The sequence below is a fragment of the Macrotis lagotis genome, chromosome 5, assembly GCF_037893015.1.
Source record: "Macrotis lagotis isolate mMagLag1 chromosome 5, bilby.v1.9.chrom.fasta, whole genome shotgun sequence".
Taxonomy (NCBI): Eukaryota; Metazoa; Chordata; class Mammalia; order Peramelemorphia; family Peramelidae; genus Macrotis; species Macrotis lagotis.
The window spans coordinates 5,411,551-5,429,638 of NC_133662.1; the positions used below are offsets into that span (position 1 = coordinate 5,411,551).

An 18,088-nucleotide genomic window follows, 5' to 3' on the forward strand; every position below is an offset into this window, starting at 1 on the left:
TCCGTCTTTATCTCCTTCAGAAGGAAAGACCAGAGAGGGCTTCCTGATTGCCTGTTTCCCTCTGCTTCTTTTCCCTTCTCTCTCTCCTCCCCTCTGCCCCTTCCTCTCCCTTTCCATTTTTTTTGTGGTTGATGTTCAATCATTTCAGTTATGTCCAACTAACTCTTCATGACCCCATTTGAGGTTTTCTTGACAGAGATCCTAGAATGGTTTGTCATTTCCTTCTCCAGTTTGTTTTATAAATGAGGAAACTGAGGCCAAGAGAATTAAATGACTTACCCAAGGTCACAATGCTAGTAACTATGCTCAGATTTGAACTCAGGAAGCTGTCTTCCTGACTCCATCTACTTCCTACTACTCCACCTTGCTTCCCTTTCCCTTTAACCTCCTTCAGTTTCTCTCTCCAGTGCTTTTCCTGCAACCTCTTCTTCTCCTCTCTGTCCCTGAGAAGCAGTGTGGTACAATAGAAAAGGCTAGGTCCGGAGTCAGAGGACATGAACTTAAATTCTGACTCTTCTACCTCTAAACTGAGTGGCCTTGGGCAAGTCATTGGACTTCCCTGGGCTTCAATTTCCTTATCTCTAAAATAGCTCTGACATTCTAGACCCTATGAGTGGAGTTTACAGACTATAATGGTATGCTTCTTTAACCAGAGGATGTGGAATTCCAGGATAACACAATTCCCAATGTGTTAGAGAGAAGCCAGGGATTGGGGTGGCTACAGCAACAGATAGACTAAGGAGTCTCAGGAGAGGTTAATTTCCACCTACTCAAGAAAATGCTTCAGAAACATTTTTCTGCATGCCCCCTGTTTTCTTCCCATCCCTTATCCTCCCCAGGAGAGTCTGAAAGGAGGCATGCCACACTCCTAATGCAATGGAGCAGACAGAATTGGGTTACAAGGCATAAATGAGGTTGTTTCACATCATGTGTCATATGCAGTGATGAGATGTGGCAATACCTGGGCAGGTGCTGGATTCAGGTAGTGATAGAACCTGCCTTCAAGGGAAAGACCCTGCCTACCTCTCTCCTCACCTGAGGGCTATTATGGGTCATTCTGGGGTGGGGTGAAATAGAAGGAAAACTGGTCAGATGAGCAGACCATTGTGGTCCTGGCCCCCAGGGATGGCTTCTGGGTTTTATCTTATATCCAGAACCACCACCTCTCCACTGGATTCTGTTGATTAACACACAACTTGAACTTGAGCTTTCTCCAAGACCATCTAGTACAACTCCCCAACCCCAGTACTTAACCCAGAAACATTGAATTATATTCTCAAAGTCACACAGAAGTAAATGTACTTGAACCCAGGTCTTTTGACTATAGATTCATTGTTCTTTCCATTATAATGCACTGGCCTCCTGGGTTCTTTCTATTGCTTTTCTCATATCATCAACTTTTATTTTGCTTTGTTGTTATTGTTGTTCAGTCATCGATGCTTTTTGAAGTCTGGCAAAGTTTGGATCTTGGCAAAGATACTTGAGGAGTTTGCCATTTCTTTATCCAGTTCATTTTACAGATGAGGAAACTAAAGCAAGCAAGGATAAGGTGACTTGCCCAGAGTCACACAGATAGTAAGTGGCTGAGGTCAGATTTGAACTCATGAAGACTTTTCCAGGGTGGCTAGGTTGCTCAGTGGATAGAGCACTGAACTTGGAGTCAGGAGTACCTGAGTTCAAATCTGACCTCAGACATTTAATAATTACCTAACTGTGTGGCATTGGGCAAGCCACTTAACCCCACTTTGCCTTGCAAAAATCTAAAAAAAAAAAAGTTTTCTAGGTCTAGCACTCTATCTACTGTACCACCTAGCTGCCCTCATTATTTTGCTTTACCATTTTCCTACTTCTTCTCTCTCTGCTGTCCAACTGGATCTGAGGTTGCAGGTGACACATTTCCTTACTTGTATGGATCCTTATAGTTTCAAAAAGCCTTTCACATTCATTATTTCATATGAACCTCATAATAATCTGGGAAATAAGTAGGGCAGGGTCTTTTACCTTATGAAAGCTTCACTAAAGTTTCCATTAACTTTCATGACTTACCTAGGAGACTCAGGATCACTGAATATTCTAATTGGGGAACTTTCCATGGTGAAGTCAGAACTGCTCCTATCAATCTTTCAGTTTTATGAACTAGCTGTTCATAAAGCCCTATATAAATGCTAGTGATTAATATTGTTGCTATTAAGTTGACCATCCCTGAATTTGAACTTAAACCATCCTAGTCCATTCTTGTATCCCAAACCATATAGTAAATTGGAAGAAATACTGCATTTGAAATTAAAGGGTCTAGAATTAATTCTAACTATGTTACTTTCCAAAAACCTAACATGGGCAAGGAATTCCTCAACTCTAGACTTCCATTTCTTTACCTAAAATTGAGGAGATTGGGCTAATCAATTGGTTTTCTAGCTTAAACTAGATAAAATTTGTAAAGCGTTTAGCTCAGTACCTGGTATGTATTAGATACTGAATAAATGGTTGTCCTCTTCTCTCCCTCATCCCCTTCCCCATCTGACTTTAAATTCTAGGACTACTATCAAAATGCCTGCCACTGCCACCACTACAACCTCTGGTTAATCACCTATTTTGATTCTCTTCTATATCCCAGACCACAAATGTATTAAATGGAAGAAACCTCAGATCATGATTTGACCATTCAGGAAACCGAAGGTTGGAGTAGGGACAAGACTTGCCCAGTGGTTGATCTTCATCGCTGTCCTGCATAATGAGTATTCATTCCAATAAATCCAACAAATCAATCCAAAAAATCCCCATAAATAAATGGGGATGATCCTTCCAAGGATGCAGATCAAGGTCTTGTCTACCCATCCCGTGACACTTTTGTTCATAGCCTTCCATAGGTTCAACAAAGAATAGCCCACCCAAATTTCCCCAACCTCTTCTAACATTGCAAAGATACCAGTGGAGCACTTGAACATATACATATCTCTTCAAGGTTTACAAAGCCCTTTATGAAAATTATCTGACCACAACTCTAACCTACAATTATATAATTGAAGAAAATGAAGTAGACAAAGTTGGCCCAGGGTCTCACAGCTAATTAGTGTCTGAGGCTAGGTTTGAACTTAGGACTTCCTGACTCCTAATCTATCACAATATCCACTGCACTGGTTTATGGTGAGACAGGAACTGTAAGTATTACTATGCCAGTTTACAGATAAGGAAACTGTGGGAGGAAAGCAACTATTTCATGGTCAAACAGCTAATAATGATCAGAGACAAGATATCAGTCCATGTCTCCGATAAGTCCAGCTCTCTTTCCACTGTCCCACACTACCTTTCGTGTTTCTTTCAGCTCTGACCATCAATAATTAGTTCTGTTAATATCCTAGTATGACTATAAGGATCTAAAGAACTGATGAGTACAAAAGCACACAAAAGTGTGCTGTTATGTTCATTGTGAAGGATTATTGACCAGACTAAGACATTAACTAAAAGTTCTAGTTGAAAGATCTACCTACTGTTTATTGGATGTAGTAGGAGATTTTGGCCTTCTTAAGTTAAGTTAAACTATTTAACATGTCTCACTTTGAAGCAACACCCATTCAATGATTAAGAAATGAGGCAGAGAGTGAACTCTGGGTTATTTCCACTCATCCTCATCCATATCTGGCCACTGAATCCAGATGCCTCCAGAGGAGAAAGTGAGACTGGTGACTTTACACAGCATCTCTTCACTTAAATCCAATTCACATGTATGTCAGGGCATCACCTAATGGTCCTCTTGAAAAATGAAGGACAGACAACAACAACTATTTATTAAGGCCATAAGAAGGAAGTAGTTAGATCAATAAGTATTTATATTAAGCACCTCAATGAACTAAATACTGGAAATTTGTCTAGTTGAATGACCCTCAACAGATGTCCTTTTCTAGTGTATCCTTAAGATGTGGAGGTGACCAGAAATTTTTAAAGACTATTACAGCAGAGTGTCTGAGAGAGTCTACAAGCCTAGATAGGTTCTGTCTTTCTGACTCCAGGCTCAGTACTCCATCCCCTATGTCATTTAGCTGTTCAAGCAATGGATACACTGAAGAATAAGACCTGGTCTTTGCCCTCAAGGATCTCAAATGTAGTAGGGAGGATGAGACAACCACATATACAAAGAATACAAAGTAGGGAAATGACTACTTTCATAGCCTGGTCTTTTCTTTAAATAGAAAAAAAAATAATTCTTCTTTTGATCGATTGGTGGATGGAGTGATAGTCAAGGGCTCCTCTGGGCCTGTCCCTATTGACCCTCTCTCCAGGTTATGTCTGACTTTCCAGTTCGGCACCTCCTTACTTAGGACGCTGACTGTGAATGAAGGCAGCTTTCAGCCCTAGCTACAGTAAAACTGAAGCTCTGATTGACTCTTCACTTGCCACCCTGTCCAAGCAATAATTAGGATCCCATTTTCCACATTAAAAAGCTGTTGTCATAACCGCCACCGCTGCCTGCCAGGGCTGCTTTTACTAATCACTTCCCTTCCTGGAAAGGCAGCAGAGCAAGTACTAGATCGGGAGTTAGAAGAAAGAACTGAGTTCAAACTCTCCTTTGCCATTTTTCATTCTTTTGCCTTTGAGGAAGTGTTCTTCCCTCCCTGTTCTTCAGTTGTTTTTTTCATTTGTTTTCAGTCCTGTCTAACTCTTTGTGAATTCCAGTTGGGGTTCTCTTGGCAAAGATACTGGAGCAGTTTTCTATTTCCTTCTCTAGCTCATCTTACAGGTGAGGAAACCTAGGCAGAAACCTGCCCAGAGTCACACAGCTAATAAGTGTCTGAGGCCAGATTTGAACCTAGAAAGATGAGTCTTTTTGGCTCCCTGCTCTTTACCCTGTGTGCCACCTGGCTGCCCTCAGTTTGCTCTTTTATAAATGAGACAGTTGGACTAAATTAATTTTAAAGTTCTTTCCTGGAGCTGGAAATTATGCTTTCAACAATACATTGTGATCCAGATCTACTCTGATCTAATGGCCCCAAAGCTCCAAGTATAGAGATTGCTTTTCAGGTACAAATGACTGCTGCATTCACAGAACATCTCTTTGCAGAAAAGGAGTACCCTACTACCTGCCTGCCAATTCAGGGCCCTTTCCCTTCAGGACATCATTTCTTTGCCCACCATGGCAGTACCATGCCTTGGGCACCCTTCAGAAAAAGAAGGTGCCTTCAGGTACCAACAGGACTGAAATTCTACCTAGAGAAGATTCCTTACTTTGGGCTAAACATCACCCTCCTCTTTGGAAATACAAATACGCCTGGGAATGGTCAAACATGAAGATAGTAACATTGAAATATGAATAAACTTTTAAAGGAAGTAACAGAAAAGCACAAGGGCATCCCTAGGTTCCAGGTTGCCAACATCAGTAAGGTATAAAGGAAAGACCCCTGTTGTAGAAAAACAGATGAACTCTATACTAATGGCTTCCAGGCCAGGTTTTACCATTACTCTTGTGTGACCTTTGAAAGTCATTTCTCTTTGGGTCTTAGTTTCATCCATCATAAAATGAGGAGCTGGAAAAAATAGTCTTCTTCCAGTTCTCACCTAATATCCTAAAACCTGGGGGGAAAGGATTGAAAGAATGGTTTTAAAAGGAAGGAAATGCGTGGGGCAGTGCGGAAGGGAACTTTATTTATTTATCTTAAGATAAATTTCACCTATTATCTACTGTTTACTGGGCCTCCAGGGTTGGATGCAGAGTGACACTTCTATGGATCTTGTCTGTCAAGGTTCCCTAGACCTGGTAGGGAGACACACACAATAGATTAACATAAAAAGCACTATTGTCCCAGGATTGAACTAGCTCCATTCTGTCCTACACCTTATATTGTAAGAATTCCTCTTTGGAGGGGAAGATATTGAGGCCATGTTGCCACAGAGTCTGACCTGTTCTTTTTTTTTTTTTTAGGGTTTTTTGGTAAGGCAGTTGGGGTTAAGTGGCTTGCCTAAGGCCACACAGCTAGGTAATTATTAAGTGTCTGAGGTCAGATTTGAACCCAGGTACTCGTGACTCCAGGGCGGTGCTTTATCCACTATGCCACCTAGCCTCCCCATGACCTGTTTTTAAAAGAGAGAAAGACAGACAGGAAGAAAGAGAGACAGAGATACAGACAGAAAGAGAAACAAGAAAATGAAGGGAGGAAGGAAGAAGAGATAAAGGGAAGAAGAGAGGAAGAGAAGTAAAAAGGAAAGAAGGGAAGGAAGGAAAAAGAAAGTCAGGAAGAAGGAAGGAAGGGGGGCAGCTAGGTGGTGCAGTGGATAGAGCACCGGCCCTGGAGTCAGGAGTACCTGAGTTCAAATCCGACCTCAGACACTTAATAATTACCTAGATGTGTGGCCTTGCGCAAGCCACTTAACCCCATTGCCTTGAAAAAAAAACTAAAAAAAAAAATTTAAAAGAAGAAAAGAAGGGAAGGAGGAAAGAAGGAAGAAGAAAGGAAGGGAAGTAAGAAGTAAAGAAGGGAGGGAAGGAAGGAAAGAGGAAGGAAGGAAGAAAAATATTTATTATTAAGTGCTTACTTTAAGCCTGGTGCTGTGCTAAGCACTAGTAATACAAATACAAGCATGTCAAACAGTTCCTTTCTTCAAAGACCTTCCATTCTAATGGGGACACATAAAAGGACACCAAAAAAGAGTAGGAGATAAGGTAGCCATGTGGATATGGTGTAAAGACTGCCAGGAAACGACCTGGAGGTGTGGACCTTGGAAAAATAAGGCAAAGTCTTCCCTACTAGCATTGGGGGACCCAGAGGCCCAGCCCAAGATTCCAGGTGAGAGGAAGTGGAAATGGTATTCAGAGTAGAGAGAGTATTGATGAGATGACCAGGAAGCGGCATGGAGACCTGGGCAAGGCAACAGTACAAGGTAAGGTAAAAAATCTGGGCTAGTCTCAGTGACTATGTGAATACTCTCCTTCTTGCTCGATTTTCTCCTCCAAGGTGTTGTGGGAGAGAGGGAGATAAAAGAAATGAGAGCAGAAAAGCAAAGTTTTGTTTCAGTTTTTTCATTTGGTTTTATTTTTGTTTTGTTTTGTTTTGAGAGGGAGCATGCAGTGGTTAGTGAAAATCAATGGTCATGGTAGACCGAGAGTCTGATTTCCTTGTGCCTTAAATCAGTACCATGGCACTGAAGATCCTAGGGAGCTGGGGTGAGACCACTCATTTCAGAGAGTATACGGGGTAATTACACTTCTGCCACAGGCTCCAAGACCGAGGAATTCAAGAGCCCTCCACTGCTGCTGCCTACCTCCCCACCCCACTCAAGTAGCTCTGCCTCCAGGCATCCTCAGTGGGAAAGGTCAAACAGAACTGCTTTTCTCAGTTTGCAGCAGTGGTCATTTCCTGGAAGTCAGGGCAGGGGATTTAAAGTGGGAATGAGGAGAATGTATGAGGCTAGTCCAACCAGAGGGGGAAACTGAGGCCCAGAGAGAGAGAGAATATGAATTGAAGTCCCATACTACCCATGGGGCAGAACCTCAATAAGACTGGACATTGTCTTCAGAACTATTTCCTCTCATTAATCTAAGAGATAGAAGAAACCTCAGAGAGCATATAATCTAACCAAATACCCCAACAGAAATCCCATCTAATATATCACTGACAAGGGTAATCTAACTTGTTTTAAGAGGTCTGGTGATGGTGTATTATTTAAACAAACCATGTAATCTCCCTGAGCCTCCTTTCCCTCCTCCGTAAAATGAAGTAGTTAGAGTCCTCTAAGTTTCCTTTACAGGTCACATAGTTGATAGAGTGCTGAACCTGGAGTCAAGAAGATTCATTTTTGTGAGTTCAAATCTGGCCTAAGATACTCACTAGATGTGTGACCCTGAGTAAGTCACTTAACCTATTGATCTAATGCACTGGAGAAGGAAATGGCAAAACACTGCAGTATCTTTGCCAAGGAAAAAAAAACAACACACTATGAGGTCTCATATATTGGATCAACAGAACAACAATAATACTAATTAATTTAAAATTTTTTAAATAGTTTTACATATAGTTTAGGTCTATTGTTTGTTCAGTTCTTAGAAGGTATATTTGCTTATTTATGAACTTACTGACCCCTTGTCATAATTCCATAGCTACCCTACCAGAAACCACTGTTCTGATCCAAACAGCTCATTTCTCAGATGGGGAAATTACAACTTGCTGCAAGTTACATAGCAAGTTAATAATGTAGTTGGACTAGAAGTCAAGCATTCTTACATGCACTCTAGAATTCTTTCCATTGAATCACACTTAAGTTTTGTTTTTTAAAATAAGTTTTTAGTCAATTGTGATGGCATACTCCTGAAACCATACTTTGATCCCTGAAAGGAGATAAATCTTTACCCATGAAAATTACTCTTAATGGTGGATCATCAGCTATCAGAAAATTGTAGAGGGAGTAGTGAGAAGAAGAAGGTCTTGTAGAATTACTGAAATATTGCTCAGTTGGTGGTTACTTATCTTGCTACAAGGGTATATAAGACTGAGCCAGCTGGGAAGCAGCCATGCAGGGCTCTCACTGCTCTACAGAGGCTGTCTCCAGAGACAGTTTAACCCAAAAGAACATAGAGATGTATTGGCTCTTTCCCACTGAGACATCATTCATTCATCCTGCCCTCACTTTCCCCTTCATGGCTATTTACTGACTGCCACATATCCACTGGGAAACATATGGGGGTTTTCAAGTGAATGGAGTACTGGGTGGGGGGAACTGGGGAGGGTTGAACTGAGCTGAGGAACCATCCTACTTAGCCATGGAAACCTGGAGTTTGCAGCATCAGGAGAAGTTTGAGAGACTGAGGAAGTCAGAAACTGTCAGAAACTGGTAGTCAGAAAGTGATAGAGGGACTGAAAGAAATAGAAAGATGGTGACAGAGGAGAAATTACAAGATCCATGAATGCTGTAATTTATTTTTGCATCCCTCCCAGAGCCTCTCATGGTGTTTTGTACATAGCAGGTGCCTAAGAAAGTTCACTTTAAGGTGTACAAAGTACTTGCCTTGCAATCTCTTTAATAAAAATATGACTATCCACTTTGTATGACTGGAAATTGAGACTGACTATACAAATGACAGAAACAAGATTTGAATCCAGGTCCTCCTTGCCTCGAGACAAAATACCTTTTCTACTCTACCATACTTCCTCCCATGTCCTATATAAACATCTACTGAATTGAACTTACTGACCAGAGGAGAGGAAGAGAAAGGGTTTATGACCTCAACACCTTATCTGAATATCAGTTCTCAAGGTATAAGGAAGAAAAATGCCTAAGTTCTCTCTTTTTTTTAATAGGTCCAGGGATAAAGGGAGAAGAGAAGGACTTATAGCCTAGACTTCTAAAATTAGCTCCTTCTGATCCCTAATTATCTGTCACACACACACACACACACACACACACACACACACACACACACACACACACACACACACCTTCTTTCATTCATTGCCTGCCTTAGAATCCTTTTCCTTGGGGACACGAAATAGATCTCTTCCTCTTGTACCATATAGTGTCCAGCACACTACCAGGTGTTTTGTTTTTAAGGAATCAGGCTTTAACTGAAGGAATTGTGGAGTAGGAATCAAAGGCTCAGGTTCTTGTCCCAGCTCTGCCTCTGACAAGCTATGTGATTCTGATGTCTATGAGACATTGGGAGAAATTTCCCTTTTTTCCAGGTTTTGTTTCAAAAGTTTCTTCCAGTTCCAAAAATTATAATTAACATATCTAGAGTACTGTAAAGTTTGTAAAAGATTTTCATTATAACAACTCTGTAAGATAAATAAAGTATTGGTAGCTCCAGTTTATAGATGAGAAAATGGGACCTCAGAGAAGTTAATTAAATTTCCCATAGTCACACAGTTAATAAATGTGAGAGCTAGGCTTCAAAGCTAAATCCCCTGATTCAAGATCCAATGTCCTATCTGATTCTTTAACTGTCTAACATTCTATGGCTGGTGGTCCCTAATAAATAGCTTTCCACCTTCTCACCAAATCCTGGCTGGTTAGGAGACAGATGCTGCTGCTTTTGTAAAATAGATGAGCAAACAGTCAGAAGATATAATCAAGGCTTTTAGTTTTTCTCTGGGATTCTGAACATTTTCCAACACCTTCCTTTTCCTTGAATCCTGGAATTAGTGAGAATTATGCAAGGAAATAAGAGGGGACATTTCAATATCCCAGAGGTGAATAGAAACTTGAGTCTGAGCCTATTAGCTTAAATAATTCATCTTTCCATTTCCGATACTTTATTAAAGACTATGCAGAAATGGTCAGTATAGTCGATGAACTAGAAAAGTATCTGGGGATGCACTGTTACTATGGACAGCAAACTCCTGGTCATGCACTCCATGAAAACCAGATGCCCTGAATGGGGCAGGGGAGGGGGGGAGGGGGGAGTCAGAGCCAAAAATGAGTTCTGAGCAAAATTTAAAGGGGCATTAGATAAGGAATGCTACTAAGGAGACCCAGCTGTCTGGTAATCAACCACTCTCTGAGCCCTGCACAGAAAGACAATTAAAATAATAATTAAAAAGTCACTGGATCTTTTTAAAAATTCAATAATCCTCTTTACCTGAAAATGTATACTTGGCCTCAGAAGTAAAGGGTAAAGGTATTTTATCTTGAAAGAAGAGGGCCAGGATTAGGAAGGCCCTGGGAAGGTTCTGGAGAAGGGATGTCCTGAGCTCAGAACTGGTTATCTTCTGGGTTTTGTACTAAAGGTTTCTAATACATTGCCCTCTTACTCCCCCTACTTAACTGCTACCATTCATTCAAGGTCCTGCTTAATTCTCATCTCCTTCATGAAGTCCTCTCTGACTATTCTTCGATCTTCTATTCATTTTAATTTCTAGTATACTTTCTCTTTGTACTATACAGTGTAGAACTTCATTATATTTTGTATTACAATGTTCACTATTCCTTACAATGTTCACAACTTATCTACCAAACAAACTGAACAACCATTAAGAGCAGGACTGATCTTCTTAAGTTTCTTACTTATCCTACTCCCACTAACCAGTGGCAATGGAAAAAGCCCTGGATTTAGAGGCAGGAGACACAGCTTTATCATTGACCTCTGGTTCTTTGATTTCTCAGTTCACACAGCTATGAAGTAGCTGAGGCAAATTTGAACTCATTCAGGGTGCTCTATCCATCACCACCTAATATTTGTGCTACTGATATTGAGGATTGTTGTTGAGGAAATTCCTTTATAAACTGGAAAGAGCTATATTAATGTGAAATAATAATATAGCTTCCTATATGACAAGCATAGAATACCCAGTAGTAGGTACTCAGTAAATGTATATTTCAATAAATATACACCGATATTCATAGAAAATATGAAATAATAAAAAGAGTTTGGAATTTGGAGTCAGGAGAGAACTGATTAAAATCCTGGTTTTACATTAGCTGTGTGATCACAGGTAATTCCTTTGAGTTTGATTTTACATATCATTAAAATGAGAGAAATAATACCAGTACTACCTGCCTTACAGGTTTATTCTTAATCTTCTGGCATCATATATCTGGAGCTGGAAGGGACCTTAGAGATTATCTAGTCCAAAGTCCTCATTTCACATAGAAGTACACTTCTAAAGTGCCTAAAAGTAAAAATGACTTACCCAAAGTCACAAAGATAGCTAGCGGTAGAAAAGGGACTTGAACCCAGTTCTTTGACTCCAAGTTCATCTTTCTTTTCACTATACCATTTATTTCAACAAATGTTTCCTTAATGTTTACTTTCTCTTACCTCATAGCTTCCCCTAACCCTTGCCATCTTCACCACAGAAGTTAGAAGAGTTAAAAATACATGAAGAAGAAAGGTTAAAGAACAAATCACGTCCAAACTCATTGTCCATCATTTCAGCACCCAGCCTTCTTCATCAAAGCTTACCCTAATCCTCTTCCCAGGAAGATCCCCAGATTGGGGAGTAATACTAATAGCTCATTCCTTGAAGATACATAATGTTTGTTTCCTCCCAAAGAAGACACAGGATTCTTCTAATCCAGAAAGACATTTAACCTTTGGCATCAAGCAAATTTCCTCTCCTCTGGAGTTGACCCCTCTTGAGCAGGCTATTGTGATAGGGTTTTAGAGCAAGTTAGGGTACTTGATTCCCTTTCATCTTTCCATCTTAGTAAAATCCTAAACCTGGAGGATTCAAGTTTGACTGTAACTATTCTCACAATTCATGTCTCCGTCCCCTGGAGAGTCTCCACATGTCTATTTTAAATAACTTTTCCCCCCTCTTTTCTTTCACTCTCTCCTCTCTCTCTCTTTAAAAACAACAGCAAATCTTCTCTGAGAACAGCTTTTCTTTGGGGTGGAATTTAGTTCTGACAGTCAAACATTCATGAGAAGGGGTGTCGGGTGAATAATGATTAAATGAATTATCTCTGCAGTGAGGCAAAGCTGGGAACTGGGACTGCTCACTCACTCTCTTGCTCACAGCAATGCAGTTGTTTCAGGATTCCATTTCCTAAGGATTTGACTCTTGCTTTTTCAAGGGGAATCATTTTCTACAAAAATGGAATAAGAAACAGATTGAGGAGTACAGGTGTAGATAGTAGGGAATGAAGCCTTCCTTATCCTATCCTATGAACTCACCCTCCAGATTAGAGAATCTGAGAAGGGCGAGGACAAACACATCAATTAGTCTCCTTCCCACAGGTTCACAAAAATTTACATTAGAAGATACATGAGAGAAAATAAAGTGTAATGTTTTCATTTTGCATATCCACTGAAGAAATGACTTGACTAAGATCACACAACCAAGACTCAAATCTAGTACTTATTTTTTAAATTTAGTTTCATTTATTTTAATTAACAAAAATTTATTTCCTCTCCCTCTCATTCACCCAACTGAAAAAAGAAAAAGGAAAAAGAAATACCCTTGTAACAAATACGCAGTTAAGCAAAACCAATTCTCACCTCAGTCATGTGACCTTCTGCTCCCCAAGTCCATCACCTCTCTGTAATAGGGTAGGTGACATGTCTCTTCATCAGACCTGTGAAAGGAATTACTGAATTGATGAGAGTTCTTAAGTCTAAAAAGCTGTTTGTCTTTGCAATGTTGTTGTCTATATATCTATATGTGTGTGTGTGTGTGTGTGTGTGTGTGTGTGTGTGTGTGTGTGTGTAGTTTTCCTGGTTCTTCTTACCTTAATTTATATCATTTCATGAGTTTCTCAGAAACTATCTCTAGTATAATTTCTTATGGCACAAGAGAACACCATCATATTCACAGTTTATCAACTGTTCTGATGCTAAGTCCCATGTTATTTCCACTGAATCATGAAGGACTCATTTCCTCTTTCTCCACTTTCTCCCATCCCTCTCTGGTGAAGAGGATGTGCTTTGTCCACCTCCTCCTGATCAGTCTGGTTTCCACAAGAGTTAATCTAATATCTTCTCAGCCACCAAACCATCACTACTGCAATATTACAACTGACCCAGAGTACAGATTTCTTTTTTTTAGGTTATCTTTCCTTTTGTACTATCAAGCTACTCTTAATATGACCCCCATCACACTACACCCTGAGAATACTCTTAGCTCATGTATTTGAGGGAGGGAAGCAGATGCTTTCCCACATCACCCAGAGCTAGGTTAAGGTATAAGGGAAGGAAATTAGATCTCACTTTCATTACAATGGAAACCCTGATAGGATTCTGAAATCTTAAGGGTTTCAAGATTTTTTTTCTCTGTTTCTAGGTTTATTATTTTTAATTCACTGTTAGGTGATAGGAGACAAATAGCATTTTCCAAAATATATTGGGAGCTTGGCTGCATGATATGGGGAGAGAGAGAGAGAGAGAGAGAGAGAGAGAGAACAAGCTCTATGACTGTGGATAAGTCATATGAGTTCTCTCAACCTTGTCTAAAATGAAGATACTAAGTCAAAGACCTTTTAGGTCCTTTACAGATCTAAATCTATGCACCTAAGGCACATAAGAGACCCAAAGATTCCAACTGGCATGTTGTACTCTTGTACACATTCATACATGCATTCATCCAACAAGTATTTATTAAGCACCTGCTGTGTATAACACAGAACCAAAAGAACACAATAGTTTAGTTCACTAAAAGGAAAGTCAAATATCAAGTAACTGCAATAACCAATTTTGGTCCCAAATAATAGAACCAAATTATCTGTAATGAAATATATATCTTTCTTCTGGGCAGAATTGTTGCACAGTTTGTCAAACAATAGCATTTTACTGCTTATTTTTTATTTTAATTCTGAGAGCTAGAGTGTGTATGTAGAATGGAGGGAGAGGGTTCATAGTTTCAGAAATCGTTGTTATTTATCAACAAAAATTTTTAAAGAAGTGAACAGGTAGGACTAGTGTCAGGGCAAGGCATTCATTCTTGATAACTGAATCACTCACAAAAGCTATATGGAGGGGCGGCTAGGTGGCGCAGTGGACAGAGCACCAGCCCTGGAGTCAAGAATACCTGAGTTCAAATCCGACCTCAGACACTTAATAATTACCTAGCTGGGTAGCCTTGGGCAAGCCACTTAACCCCATTGCCTTGCAAAACAAAAAAAAAGCTATATGGAAGCCCATATGCCTTTAAACACACACACATACACACACATACACATATATATATACATACATACATATATATATATATATATATATATATATATATATATATATATATACCACAGAAAGTGGAATGTTCTGGAAATAAAATAGATACATTTTTATGTTATATTTTAGACTAAATTATACCCCACCATGCCATCCCTGGTAGAATACAGTCTGGAAACCCTTATACCTTCCTTTCCCCTAATCTCAAGAGGAATCAGTCAGATGAGTATATGGCAGCAATGAATGGCAGAAGCCAACAGCAGCAACTCCCTGTGAATAGCCATTGACAGCCTCCAAATTCCCAATCAGGTCAGAAAGATATAGAGATTGAAGAGTGAGATTCATTAATGAAGCAGAATATGGAAGTCTAAGTATATATATTCACCCCAGCTAAAATTTTGGAAAGAAACCTTTGGAAATAACTAATTCACAAAGAGTCAAGGAGCTAAAGTATCTATAAGGAAATTATACCCAAGAGCAGTGTAGTGTTAAGTAAGAAGCCCTAGATTCAAGAGTCGACTCTAGGTGACTTTGGGCAAGTCATTCAATCTTCTACTCTGCAAAATGAAAGGGTTGGGCTAGATTTAATTCAATTCAATGACTGTTAAGAGCCTACTTAGATGTTCTCTAATATCCCTTCAACTCATATTCTATTTGCTTTTCTTTTTCTTTTTTTAACATGAAAACACAATCTTTTTTTCTGGGGTGGGGGGTTTCATTCTAACTTCCTTAATAATTTGTGCATAAGTTATGACCTTTCCCAGTCTCCTTGTTCTTGAGCACTGTGCCCTAGGATCAGAAAGCTGGGTGCCAGAGACCTGAAGGTGCTAATGAGAGGGAAAAAAGTTTTGACCTGTCCTCATAATTAATTTGTCACTCCCAATGCCATCTGCCATAGTTTCAAACCCCATTCATCATAGCCATAAAAATATTTAAAATTCAATTAAAAGGAAACCCAGTGTCATCAACACAAATGGATTTTCATAAAAATATTCAATGGAAAAAATCCCCCTTGCTTGATCCATCCCTACAAGGATTCAGCTCTGCCAGTAGCACCCAGCACCCATGGCATCTCCCCAGACATGAAGCTATTTGGCTTCTTCTCAAAGTTTTACAACTGTTTAGGAACTGCTGGCCTTGTGATAAAACTACAGTAAATAGAGAGGGAGTCGAGGACCAGCTTAGCTACAGGGACATTTCCCACGAGCATTTTAACCACCTGGAGGACTATTGATGAGCAGGACAGCAGGGATGCTATTGTGAAGCTCCACGCACACCTTGGAGCTGAACTGATGATGTCAATAGTCCATGAAGCTGAACTGAAAAGGAAAACATTTTATTGGATTGTTTCTGGCCCATATCATGGATAAGCATGGAGTGAGTTCAACGAGAAACCAGAGATTTAAGAATGTTAATTCAAGTAACGGATACAGCACACAAACAGAGAGCTGCAAAAATTAGAATTTAATTCTGGACTGAATGGAGAGTGTGTGTGTGTGTGTGTGTGTGTGTGTGTGTGTGTGTGTGTGTGTGTGTATGTGTAAGCACACTCTACAAAGTTTCCTTCTACATCTTTGACTATTTCTGTATTCTAGTGTTCTAAGCTATATTCCATGTCTCTTTCCAAATTAGTGATTTCTTCTATAACCTGAGTTATAGAAGATCAAAAATTTTTTAAAAAATAGAACATCTATTTCCACGTCCCTCTTCCTGAACTAGAATACAGTAATAGTCACTTTGTCTCATCTAGTGTTAAATATCAACATAACAAACATATTTCATTTCTATAGCACCTTGTTTTTTTAAAAAAGTACTTTTCTCTTGGGGAGAAGGTATTATCATTCTCATTTTACATATGAGAAAATTGAAGCTTAAAATCATGAAGTGACTTGGCCAGGGTCAACAGCTAGCCAATATTAGGATCAGGTCTATGTCTTCTCAGTCTGTGATCAGAATTCTCTCTACCATTACATACCATACATACTCATCATCAACCAATATTTCTTCTTGTCATCCCTTTCCAGACATCTGTAGCCCTTGAAGTAATATGAGGTATTTTAACAATATCAAGATTTTGGGGCAGTTAGGTGGCATAGTGGATAGAGCACCAGCCCTGGAGCAGGAGTATCTGAGTTCAAATCTGGCCTCAGACACTTAATAATTACCTGGCTGTGTGGCCTTGGACAAGCCACTTAATCCCATTGCCTTGCAAAAACAAACAAAAAAAAAAATATCAAGATTTCAGCAGATTTCACACACACACAGTTTTCTCTCTTTACCTCTCAGTCTCAACCTCCCTCTGTCTCTTGGTAAGTCTTTTTTTTTTATTAAAGATTTTATTTATTTTGAGTTTTACAATTTTTCTCCAATCTTACTTCCCTCCCCTCACCCCCCCACAGAAATCAATTTGTCAGTCTTTACATTGCTTCCATGTAGTACATTGATCCAAACAGAGTGTGATGAGAGAGGAATCATATCCTTAAAGAAGAAACATAAAGTATAAGAGATAGCAAGATCAGACAATAAGATAGCAGGTTTTTTTCCCTAAATTAAAAGGAATAGTCTTTGAACTTTGTTCAAACTCCACGGTTCTTTATCTGGATACAGAGGGTATTCTCCATTTCAGACAGCCCCAAATTATCCCTGATTGTTTCACTGATGAAATAAGCATGTGCATCAAGGTTAATCATCACCCCCATGTTGCTGTTAGGATGTATAGTGTTTTTCTGGTTCTGCTCATCTCACTCAGCTGAGAACTGATGTTCATGCAGATCCCTTCAGGCTTCCCTGAATTCCCATCCCTCCTGGTTTCTAATAGAACATAGTGTTTCATGACATGCATATACCACAGTTTGCTAAGCCATTCCCCAATTGAAGGACATTTACTTGATTTCCAATTCTTCACCACCACAAACAGGGCTGGTATGAATATTTTTGTACAGGTGATGTTTTTTACCCTTTTTTCATCATCTCTTTAGGGTATAGACCCAGTAGTGGTATTGCTGAATCAAAGGGTATGCACATTTTTATTGCGCTTTGGGCATAGTTCCAAATTTCTCTCCAGAAAGGTTAGATGAGTTCACAGCTCCATCAACAGTGTAATAGTGTCCCAGATTTCCCACAACCCTTCCAACAATGATCATTATCCTTTCTGGTTATATTGGCCAGTCTGAGAGGTGTGAGGTGGTACCTCAGAGAAGCTTTAATTTGCATTTCTCTATTAAGTAATGATTTAGAGCAATTTTTCATATGATTATGGATTGCTTTGATATCATCTGTAAATTGCCTCTGCATATCCTTTGACCATTTGTCAACTGGGGAATGGCTTTTAAAAAAAAAAAATATGACTCAGTTCTCTGTATATTTTAGAAATGAGTCCTTTCTCAGAAACATTAGTTGTAAAGATTGTTTCCCAGTTTACTACATTTCTTTTGATCTTGGTTACAGTGGTTTTATCTGTGCAAAAGCTTTTTAATTTAATGTAATCGAAATCATCTA

At 39.5% G+C, this 18,088-nt stretch overlaps 1 long non-coding RNA gene across 1 annotated transcript in view; it reads right to left on the bottom strand.

Annotated features, from left to right (window-relative positions):
* The window catches only part of LOC141523384 (uncharacterized), a 97,828-nt gene that overhangs the window by 36,218 nt on the left and 43,522 nt on the right, over positions 1 to 18,088 (bottom strand). Inside the window, exon 3 of the long non-coding RNA XR_012478480.1 lies at positions 12,923 to 12,999. This is a non-coding gene — a long non-coding RNA (uncharacterized LOC141523384). The remainder of the gene's footprint in view (positions 1 to 12,922; positions 13,000 to 18,088) is intronic.